Source organism: Bemisia tabaci, chromosome 2, assembly GCF_918797505.1.
Source record: "Bemisia tabaci chromosome 2, PGI_BMITA_v3".
NCBI classification, from domain to species: Eukaryota; Metazoa; Arthropoda; class Insecta; order Hemiptera; family Aleyrodidae; genus Bemisia; species Bemisia tabaci.
In genome coordinates this window covers 29,681,380-29,693,523 of record NC_092794.1, presented here as the reverse complement: position 1 = coordinate 29,693,523, position 12,144 = coordinate 29,681,380, and the positions used below count along the sequence as shown (strand labels likewise).

General features: G+C 40.9%; 1 protein-coding gene across 6 annotated transcripts in view; it reads left to right on the top strand.

The window, feature by feature from the left end:
• Positions 1–12,144, top strand: part of LOC109038525 (very long chain fatty acid elongase AAEL008004) — a 324,320-nt gene that overhangs the window by 81,347 nt on the left and 230,829 nt on the right. Inside the window, exon 1 of one of the 6 annotated variants that reach the window (XM_072297084.1) lies at positions 652–891. The exons of 4 other annotated variants lie outside the window; for them this stretch is intronic. The gene's annotated coding sequence lies outside the window, so the exon portion shown is untranslated. Of the gene's footprint in view, positions 1–651; positions 892–12,144 lie in introns of those variants that run through there. One more of the 6 variants, XM_019053599.2, reaches the window with a different exon arrangement.

Genomic DNA, 12,144 nt, shown 5'->3' with positions numbered 1-12,144 from the left:
GGGTTAGGCATGGGCGCCATTTCTACCTAATGGGAGGGTGGGGTGGGAGGAGGGGGATAAAATTCGTAGAGGGGCTGCAAAACTTGCAATAAAGGCTGCTTCTAAACTGTAAGTATCTAAAAACAACCTCAAATTATTCATAATCGCTCCGAAAGAATGCCATCAATAATACGCGTAAAACACCTCGATCTTATCGCTATATGCAATGAAACGAGCGAATGCATCGGTTATTAAGGCTTTTTCTCTGGTTTAAATTTACAGGGGGGGGAGGGGGGGGGCAGACGGAAATTTTTCGAATTCTAGGGGGCCAGGCCCACCCTATCCTCCCTAATTGGTCCTTTGTAAGGTTTGACTGCATAGTGGCCGGGGGTCCTAAATAACCCTGAATTCGCATTCTTCGATGTTAGAGCATTGAACCGGCAACTTCTATCCAGCTGCACACGTCGCGTCGTCGCGCGTCGATGTAAAGCTGCGCCTCTCCTCTCCCTTCCACCGATCCTGATCACTACTCGTTGGATACACTTGGATGCAGATTGAAGCGGGTTTATGAATGGAGTTGGTCAAGTACCCGGCTGCGTCTCTTGAGAGCGCCACCGTCGACGTATATATTTATATAACCTGTCTCCCTCTAACCGAGTTCAACAACGTGTTCCGGACACTCGCGTGTGCAGCTCCGTGGTTTGTTTGTTTCCCTTCCGCTCGCTCGCTTTTTCGACCCGTTGCGCCGCGGCATTGTGCACCAACATCATTAATCTCGTAAAAAAAGAGAAAAAACAAAACAAAAAAATTTGCAGATTTGTTAAATTAGTTTTTCATTTATTTTGAGTGTTATTATGCTCTGACATCAGTTGGAATAAAATAGTGTCTTGCTTATCGTCTTTTCATTTCCAAGTAAGTGTTCTTGTTTTTCCAACTCCTCCGTCCAACTCAAAGTTTGTACGTTATTCTCATTTTCCTCTTCTTTTTTTCCCCTTCTCATTTAGGTACCCATTTCGAAATTTTTCAGCTGTGTTTGCAGCGTCCACTTTAGATTCGAGCGGCGTGGCTACAGGAAGGGGCATTTGGGAAATCCAAAAATTTATGGATAAATATGGGTGATATGGGGAAAGCCCCGGGAAAAGAACAGGATAACGTAAAAGTCAGGGGGAAAACTAACGTTCACGTTAGTTACGAATGTTCATGTGTCAAGTTAGATATCCTCACATTGTTCCCCAGCTGAATCCGAAAAACTTAGAATTATACTTTTGATCATCACGTGATGGCACCTTTTGCTGACCACTGTTTACTCAAATCCTGACTAAGTGTGTCGGCCTGCCCCTTGTGGTGGACTTAACGCGTCTATACAAAGCGGAGTGCCAGAGTGTTTGTTCTCTGTATCTGTGATTCCCGTGTCCCTAGGGTCGATGATTAAAAGCAAGGTGGACTGGATCAGCCTGACTGATCACGCTTTCAGGTGCATGGAGAACGGTTGGCCGGATGCGTCCTTCGATACCCCGGGCAGCAAGTCCTGCGGGTTGTCCCTTTGCCTAATGATTATTTGCTCACATCCCACCCATTGGCGGATCCAGCAAATCGGTATGATTGTCTTTTTTCCATTTAAACATACGGAAATGCATCGATTCTTAGAGGGGCCAGTTACCCCGACGAAAATCGATAGTTCAACACAGATTTAAATGGAGTAGAAACATTGCTGTCAAATTGCGGAGGTGGAGCAGAGACTGTCTATTGAGGTACCTTCGGGGGCCTGGGGCAACTCCATCATCCGATAGTCCCTTGGGTAGTCTTTTGAGGTTGGGCGTGAATCGATTAACGCCGCAGGGATTGTGCTCTGTAGACTGGGAACAGGTAGGTCTGGTGTTTGAAGTATCACTATTGGGCCTCGCGGCCACGAGGTCCTGGCTTCAGTCCCTTGGAATCCATTGCGCCATTTCCCAGCAACGGTTTCTCTACCTGTAAGTCTGGTGCTTAAGAACCCTTTCTGGCATGACTTCAGCCTTTTGGTCGCTAGCGCCGGTTTCTGCCACCCGATGGGGAACTAAGGTAACCTTGAGACATGAGGCAACTCCCGAAGAGGGCTAAGACTCTACTAGACACCAGAAAATGGGACCGCCCTCTGTCGAGGTGATGGCCTGATGGCTGATCGGTGCACGGTTTAAATTTTATGGCTAATATGATATGTAAAGTTTTAAAAGCGCGCCATCTCTTGTATGTTATGCACGACCGTAAAAATTTAGGTAGCAATCACAGTTTTGTAAGCGTTCGTTTTCCGCGATAGTGTCTGTGCAGAAAAGACAGCATCGTAATTTCTGCGAAGTGTTGCCGCCAGCATAATTTTGCATTCACGTCTTCTGGTTAATTTCCCCAAGGAAAATACATATTTTGTATTTCTATCTTTGTTCTGAAGTCTGCACTGAACACAAAATAATAGTGTATACACTAATATATAACTGAAGTACAAACACTCTAGTGTTGAACGTAAAGAATGTGCGCAGGTATGTACCTATGTAGGTAGTGGTGTATGAAATAATGAAAATCTCAGTTCGTGGAGGGTAGCCACTTGAATAGCAACCTTGATGAATTTCATCGAAATTGCAGATACACAACAAGTTCTTTATGAGCGTTATAATTTAGTAAGTCAAAATATTTGACATTCTGTGATGAAATTTAGCCCTGAGTCTGCTAGTAAGACTGTCTTTTCTGCTTTATTTAATCTGTTACGTAAAAACGTAGAAGTGCGATCGGGAATGCATGGTCCTCGGCAAAAAGAAGTGACACGGCTTTAGTCGATTCGTGCACACCCCTGAGGTCTCTCAGTCAAATCATCGTTGAATCAATTTTAATGATTACATGGTCGAAAATCCATCACAGGTTTATGTAGAAACCACTATGGGCCCTAATATTTTGGAAGTGATCGCATCTGCAATACTGGGCGTGCCAATGGAGAACGCCGTATGCGCATGCGAATGTTGCAAAATTTCCGTCAATAGAATATTAATTCTTGCATCAAGCTCCGAAGATTTTATCCTGCAATTTCGGCTTCACCAGAGAAAATTTCAAAAAAAATCCTACTATGTAATATTAAATTATAAGAGTAACGCATTACGCCTTAGGCGTGACCGTGAAGCGGCCAGAAGGCGTAGCTTCCTACTTTCATTTAAGATAAGAAGAAGTAAAAAGATCCAACCAGTTATTTTGCGTTGTGTTAGGAGAAATTCAACTACGTCACGAAGTCTTTTAACACCCCCCCCCCCCCCCCCCTAGAACGGCAGCGCTGAACTTTACATTTGCAGTAAAGAACTACTACTTTTGTTTTATTTTAGAAACAGCGTATGTGGCATTAGTATTCCTGTGCACTTAGATGCTGTTTCAACGGAGTCAGGAATTGTAGTTACTTATCATTACAAAATGTGGTCCCGCTCTAGTATGCCGACTGCCGAGTAATTTACCCAAAAATAATAGTTGCAAGTGTATTTCGTCAATTTGAGTTATTTACGCTAATACGTACAATTTTAAATCGAAAAGATCAGGCTGAAATCATAAATGTTGGGCTCTTTATATTCATAGATTGGGGACAATTCTGAAATGTTCAAGGCACCACTCAGCAAGATTACAATAACTTCCATTTTCAGCGCTCTTTTTTAGGTTAACGTTTTAAGTACGAAAGTTTGTTGATACGACTTTCATTTGGCTTCGGAAATCCGACAGGAGGATCTCGCGTAGTGTCTCGCCTAGATTTGTGTTACATGATTGGACCCCTGCTTCACTATTTCAGCAAATGAGCACCGAAAGGTCAACCTTTTTTTTTGTTTAAAATAGTTGGTAAGGAAGGCTCGTTTGCTAAAGTGGCATAATGACGCAACTCTTGTTTCAGCGCTGCGATGGGCCTGTTGTAAACTTCAGCTAAAGCGAAAAGAAAAGGTATTTTGGAAGAGGGAGTCGTTCCATCCAACTTTTGCGTACTAGGATGCTGTGCAACACTTAACTTGGCCGACGCCATCCCGCCAAAACTCCCGACGATGAGGGGATTTTATCAACCAGCGTGTTTATTTTTACATTTTCCTTGCGGTGATAAAGATCATAGTGCTTCCTTACAATTTGCGCGCAGAAGCGTCAGCCATGTTGATTTTTTGTGTAGCAGCATCCTAGTGCGCAAGGGTTGGACCCCCACCTGTGTCGTAGTGTCGTTTTTTAAGCGAAAAGCTTAAAAAAAACGCATTTTTCTTACGCAAAATGCTTCTAATCGAGGTATCTAAATTGATCAATTCATTATTAGAGGAGATTCGACCAAATAACCTGATTTGCTAAAATATATGTGCCTAGATAGGAAATGCTGCCTGAGTCTTCCTCAGTCATTTCACCATCGGAATCAACAGTATGCTGTGACCGCTTGTTTTAGTGGCAAACAATTTCGCACCTCTTAGCACTCAGCACCCGGAAGAGAATTTCGAATGTAACGCGATAACCGAAACATTGTGTAAGAAGGAAGTTTTTAGAATCTTTTCACCTTGATTTCGTTTTTAGATATGGTTTTTTTTTTTTTTTTTTTTTTTTTTTTTTTTTTTTTTTTTTTTTTAGCGCAATCGTTCTGCGTCTACCTCTCTCTTTTAGGTCTTACTACAATGGGGGGGGGGGGAACTATTGCTGGCTCTTCTGCCGTTGAGAAAGGATATTCTCCTGTAGACCCCGTCGCAGCTAGATCCTCAAGCATTCTCTGCTATGCTATGATAGGCCATAACGTCACATGAAATTTTGGAAGTAGGTGCATCTTTTACCACATAACGCGAATTTCCTGAAAACTTTCTAATTTTTGCTTTCAAAGTTACAGAGAATTTCATTCGCCCTTTAAAATACATGAAACCACCGTACCGATTGATTATCAACGCTTTACAAAAATACGGTCAAAATTATTTTCTTCGAACTTGGCAAGAATGAAGCTAAGAACCATCGGAGCATGTTAAAAAAATGAAATTTCATAAAAGTTGTTTCTGTAGCCCCAAAGGAGAATAACTGTTCTCCCCTATACTAATGTATGGGAAATAGGTGGTGGTTTACGCGCACCCGCACCGCGCTGAACGTAGCCGTGTCTTTTCTGTATCTTCAATCGCAATCGATCTTCCCTCTGTATGGCTCTCTCGAGAACTTTTTCATCCCTTAATTCCTTTTACGCACATAGTATTTCAGCCCGTCTGCACCTTAACATATCCTAAGAACTGTCTTCCATTTGTATTGATCGTCCGTCTATATTACATCTTATTGGTCTGCCACCTTCCTGGTCGTACGTTCTCTTTATTTTCTCTATTTTTTCTTTCTCCTTTATTTGCTTCCGTTTTACTTTATCTGCGATTTCCTATACTTTTCCTTAGATTTGCCTTTCTCTCTCCCCCCTCTCTCTCTCCTCCCCCCTCTCTCTCTCTTAATTCTTCCAAAGCTATTTGCTTTTTTTTCTATCTTTCTAAATTTATTTCTCCCATATTATTATCCTCCTCGCTTATGTTTCCCCTCTTTCATTATCTGTCTCCTCTTTTATCGTATTCTTTCGATCATTCGGTTTTGTGCAACGCGGTAGCAGGTGATGTTCTTCAACGGGAAACTTGACTTTTTCGTCGGATTTTCGAAATCCCCAAATCCAAGATGGCGGCCGTGACCTTTAATGCATCTCAGCTCCTCTTCGATCGATTCCTGCGAAACTCGGTATCAGGGGCTATTTGATTGACGGAAAACTCTTATTTCTGGTCAGGTTTTCAAAATTTCAAAATCCAAGATGATGGTCATAACCTAAAATGATATCTCGGCTCCTATCTATTTTTTTGAAACTCTGTAACAGGGGGTATTTTATGGACCTCTACTATACGCTTGGCACAATACGCACCTTACATTTGCCTCTTCCTATTATCGGTCATTGCAATTGCATTAGCAGGATCGAAAAGAACTTCTGCACTCTACTCTCTGGCACTTCTCATTATTTTTGGGGATCTAATGTCTTTCTTTTCCTTCTCTTTTTATTTTTGTCCATTTAATGTTTTAGTGTATTTTCCGAAAAAAGTACACTTTTGCATTCTCCCATGATGTCGGACCCAGGAATGTGACCTTGTGGAGAGCACCGATCACGCGTTGTAGATAACATTGTATGCCATTCAAGTTCACGGTATATGCGCGCGCGTGTGTATGTGTGTATATATATATATATATATATATATATATATATATATGATTATCATTTACTTTACTTATAACTACTTTGCTGGTTTTGTATCAATCCATCTAAGTACATACATACATATATATATATGACAGAAAATGAATGACATTTATATTCGTGATCTACGACTCGAGATCGGTGCTCTTTACATGGTCCCAGGTCTAGGTCCCACCATGAGGGAGAACGCAATAGTGTATCTTCCCTTCTGAAAATACACTAAAAAACTATCCATTACACAATGGCTTACAGACGTACGATTCTATGACTGCACCAATCCCACTTCGGACACACCTGAAAAGACGCGCGCTCCGCGCGCGTTCCGGGGGGGGGGGGGCGGAGCCCTCCCCCTGAAAACTTGATTTTTTTTTAGTTTATTCTTTCCTCCTCTTTGATTTTTATTTTCCCTTCACCTTTCTCTCTCCATAATTTGTAGCCAAAAAGAAGCGAGACACGTAGCAAGCGTGAAGCGGTTGGCCTAGGGCCGTGGGGTGCAGGGGGTGGTAGTCTTTCGGCTGGCTGTGACGCCTCGCTATGTAGTTTAAGATGAGGGACAACCCCTCATAACACTTTCATAACCCTTTTATAACCCTTTCAAAAACCTTTCATAACCCTTAAGTTCCATAAAACCATAAACTTCTGCCTTCATTTACTTGAGTTTTTTTTTTTTTTTTTTTTCAATTTTCAAAGAGGATGCCAGGATCTGAATTCAAAATATTTATTCCATTATTGATATAAACGAGTGAGGTCTTGTGAGTATTACAATGGTTCCTTACGTAGCTATTGTAGGTAAAGGTATTGTAGGTTGTGGCTACCTGATACGAAGGCGAATAATCGGCGAAAAATTGAATAAAGTTCTTTGCTGCATGAAAGTTGAATTGTTTTTCCTAAAATGCAAAACGTGAATGAAAGTGAAATTAGGAGATGGTAAAAATTCTTGACTTCAGAATATATCAAATATTTTGGGGTTTGAAACTGAAAGGAGAACTGCTTGTTTTATCCCTCGGCATCTTCTCGTAAGAAACAAATCCATCAATGTTTCCTTACATCAGCGACTGTGGCAACTAAACTTGCTGCAAAGGTAAGCTGGTTACGTTAGAGACGAACTGAATGGGACTCTAAGCAGAATTACCTGCTACTTCGCCCGTTGTAGTTCAGGGCCGCACGTGCACTTAAAGAATCTTGACCTAGAATGATATCAGACTTATGGAAAACAGAGTGAGAGCTACTTTTCTTTTTTCCTCTTGTAAGTTTCAGAGATTACTATATTGCCCCCCTCTTCTTTTTTTAAAATTTTCTTTAGATACATACTGATTTTTTGACGAGGTCTCATAAGCTTGACGGAATTTTTACCCTTTTTTAAAGGTTTTTTTGGTGGTCTCAGTCTTTAGCTGAATTTTTCTAGAAACAAAAAATGCTTGGTTCCCAACAAAAACTTACCTAAATTGAGCCGCGTTCTTCTAGAATGAAGCAACACTATTTATTGGCGACAAATTTCACATTCTCCCCCCTCAACTGTGACCCTTCATTGTTCTTACTCCCGTTACAAGAGTTCTCGACTTCGTTCTAGGGAAAATTTTGGAATTTCTCTGACTCTTAATTTCTTCTCTTCATTATCCCGGGGGGGGGGGGGGGGTTAGAAATTTGGCAACAGACAAGTTTTGATACGGTTTTTTGCGTAACTCGGTGCGCGGCTTATACGTTGGCGAGGGGAGTTTCGCAAGAGCGCCTCCCTTGATTCTCTCAGTTATTACTCTCGAAACGGAATCTTGCCGAACGACGGCCGCTGGCTGAACTTTTTGCGACGGTCCGAAGATCTTGCCTGTACAGTCGTCGCGGGTCGCGCCAATTGACCAACGCAACGAGGAGGGAGAAAAAATGAGACGAGAGTGGCAAAGAACTGGGTCGGAATTTGCCCCCCGGGTTCGAGTCTCTGCGAAAAGTGTAAAAAAGTCCGATCTTAATCAACGAGTACTCTAATTATCAATGAATAGTATTGCAATAGGTCATCGGTGGCGATCCCTCCAAGTTGGCATCACCGCACTTGCCGGCCCATTCCTTTTTTTCTTCGAGTAATTTTTTCAATTTAATGACGGTTTTTTGTTTTTTGTATCTTCAAAGGAAACATGTTACTACAGTTTTCAGAAGGACCTCTATGAAATTTAAACAAGGAGATGTACTAAGGATCAAGTAGTGATCCGTGTCTCTTAAGCGATGCATCGGAAGGTTTCCAAGAGGTTTGCTCCGACCTGGACATCATTTGAATTGGCTCGTGCAAAAACCGCTAATGTCCATTTTTTTTCAACTTTGAGATTTTTGGGTTAAAATACTCTCGGAGGTCAGACACCATTAATGTAGTGAAAATGTTTGTTCCTTAGGTATGAAGCCCTTTTCAGGGGGGGGGGGGGCGTGGTCCAAATCATGCGAAAACTGCTAACGTCCATCTTTCGTTATATGCCTCATTATACTGTACGACAAACCAAAATAAAAAAATGTCTCCTGAACGACATTAGGTGATCTTTATGCATTGTAAGGCGCTGAATCCGAATATGACCTCCGTTCTTTTCCATCACCCTTCAATATTCCGGAAAAGCCGATTTAACTCGGAAAAATGACCATTTTGGGGCAGTATTAGGTTTTCAGTGTTTTTCCGACTGTTATCCCCCGCAGAATGTAGGTAAAATTTTTCGGAGTTACGAGATTGAATTAGGCCGATGTATTTTTAACTGATAAGTCCTGAAATGACCTTAATTTTTCCCGTTCACCTCTCAGTTTTCCGGGAAAGCAACTTGTTCCCGGGAAAAAGAGCAAATCCGACGTTTATTTGTCGTGCATGCAATTTATTTGTATAAATTTTCCTGGACCCGTGATAGTATGTTACTTATGTATTTTGAGTTGAAAAACCCGAATATGACCTTAGAAATTCGTTATCACCCACCGGAGAATTTCTTAAACTTAGAGCAGAAAAATCATCGCAAAAATATCTGAAAAGAGCGATTTCTTAGGGATAGCGACTTTTCCGGAAAAATGATGGGTGATTGGAAAAAGCTGAGATCATATTTGTATTCAACAGATCAAAATACAAAGGAATCGATGTATCACATATCGGAGACATTCATACATTGAATTTTGAATACACTTCGATCCGGCAAAGCTTTTACAATACACAATTTTAGGCTCAGAAAACTCGGCTTTACCGGAAATCTGAAGTGTGATAGGAAGAAACCGAGGTCATATTCGGATTTAGCAGTTCAAAATACATAAGTAACATACTACCACGGGTCCAGGAAAATTTATACAAATAAATTGCATGCACGACAAATATACGTCGGATTTGCTCATTTTCCTGGGAACAAGTTGCTTTCCCGGAAAACTGAGAGGTGAACGGGAAAAATTAAGGTCATTTCCGGACTCATCAGTTAAAAAGACATCGGCCTAATTCAATCTCGTAACTCCGAAAAATTTTACCTACATTCTGCGGGGGACAATAGTCGGAAAAACACTGAAAACCTAAAACTGCCCCAAAATGGTCATTTTTCCGAGTTAAATCGGCTTTTCCGGAAAATTGGAGGGTGATGGAAAAGAACGAAGGTCATATTCGGATTCAGCGCCTCAAAATATGCAAGGATAATCTTATTTTGCCCGAAAGGTATACTGAAAAATATGCGTTTTCGATGTTTTAGAACCGTCCAAGCACAAATCATGCGAAAACCGCTAATGTCCAGTTTATTGCTGGGACTTTTGTGATTAAACTTAATTTAAGTACCGCAAATGTCCCTAATTTTATTTTTTTAACTTTATGTGAATGATAATCTACCGCTTTAACATCTTTTGAATGAATTTTGAAAATATCAAATGGCTCCAAAACTCGGCGATTTTTACGAATCATGCGAAAACCGCTAACGTCCAGAGTCCTTTCTTTTTAATTAACCCGTCCCAGACAGAAGAGGAGCTGGAAACTGTTAGGGATCCTTTTCTACAATCCGCTCCTGTAATAATCAACTTCTGGACATTTTTTAATCCCGCATTTAAAATGCTTCTACAGTTTTTCGCAGTTTACTAAAAATAAGAGAAAATGGACATTAGCGGTTTTCGCATGAGCCGATTCATTTCATGGATAAATTTGGCCGTTTTGATATTTAAAGCGATGGATCAAAACGTGTTCCAGGTCATCATATCTGATTGTTATTTATTTTTTTTGCGTGAAATACTTTGTGGTACATAGCATTTTGCATAGGCATCAAGGAGAATATGGGCCGATTTGATATCACTTACTTTTAAACGATGAATCCAAAAGTTACTGCAAACATCTGATTACGTTTCATTTAGCCACAGTTTATTTAGCCACGTGGCAAAATGCAACAAAAAATTATGCATCTTGCCACAAATTCTAGGTTGTATGTGGCTAAACGAAACAAAAACAAGCAGTTCCAACGCCAAAGCGTTGGAGGGCGCTTCTTTAACACTGCGCATGCGAGGAACGTTTTCATACGGCCAAGCGAGAGTATTGCGGACGGACGATGTATAACAAATTGCCTACGTGAAGGTGGTCTGGCAGCAACATACCCGCCGCTAGTCTCTGGAAAACAATAGAAAAAAATAGTAGTTGCGTACGTTGCCAGCGAGCGCGCTGCGAGCGCATCTGTTTCAATTACCTAGCATCGAGTCGGGCCTCTAACTTTCTATTCTCTCTGACATAACCTTAAACCTTCAACCCAAAGCCGCAAACAGCTGACGCTTGACGATGCTGCGCCGAGAAAATGAACCAATCACAAAATAGCACAGTAATACGTCACTAAAATGAAGAGATCACGTGACTGTTCGTGATTTTTTCGAATCAATCTGAAACTACAACCTCGAATATGAGGCATTTAAGCATAACGAAGCCCCAAAATAGTTTAACCAGGTAATACGTCCGTGCGAGATTGTTATGCTTATAAGCAAAACATTTCACGAAAACTTTTACGAATACCAGATGCAGAAAAAAATCAAATTTTCCCGGGTGTACCAGAATGGCGTCATCACCCACAAGGCAAAACGGTATGTAGTATAGTACATGTTACATCGGGGGAGTCGAACGGCTAGAAAGGGCGCATCTGGTACCCAGAAGCGCCCAAAAGTGGGGCAAAATGCAACACATTATGTTGCAGTTAGCCACATGACCAAAGGACAAAAATCCACGTATCTGCATTGTAGCGTTACCGAACCTAATCGAAACGAACTTGACCTAACCTTACCTAACCTAAAATAACCTAAACTAACCTAACATGACCTAACCTAACCTAACCTTACCTCACATGACCTAACCTAAGGAAGGAGAGCTGGACGCATGTGGTCAATAATTCCTCCGGATACTTTCCTATTGGTAGATTTTCACGTATGTCAGCGTAAAGTAGAATCAATATTGCATTAGTCACTAGCGGGGGATGATAAAATTATTAAAATAAAAATTGGTTTCAATACGAATGGTTGTTTATACTTTTTAATCTATTCCAGATCTTCAATAAAATCACTTACACTGCAGTAAAATAAAAATGGGAGGATAAATAACAATTTTTTTCGCTGAATTTGGTAGGCCATTCCAAAGACTGTGGCTAACTGCAACAATTTTTGTTGCATTTTGCCACACTAATTTTTCTTGTTTCATTCAGCCACACAGCACCTAGAGTTTGCGGCAATTTGCAACAATTTTTGTAGCAGTTCGCTGAGTGGCGAAATGAGCCGTGGCTAAATATACAAATACCCAAACATCTGTTTAGGGTGTCCACTTTCTTTTCTCTTTTTTGAATCGGGTAATTAGTGAGTTTTTTCTTGGACTGGGCCAAAATTTTGTGTACAAATTTTATTTTTGATTTTCTAGAAGGATATTTCATAAGAATGTTGATGCTTTTTTGATATTGGCATAATTTATCATAGTCATAATTCGATTTTTTCGATTTTGACGGTTC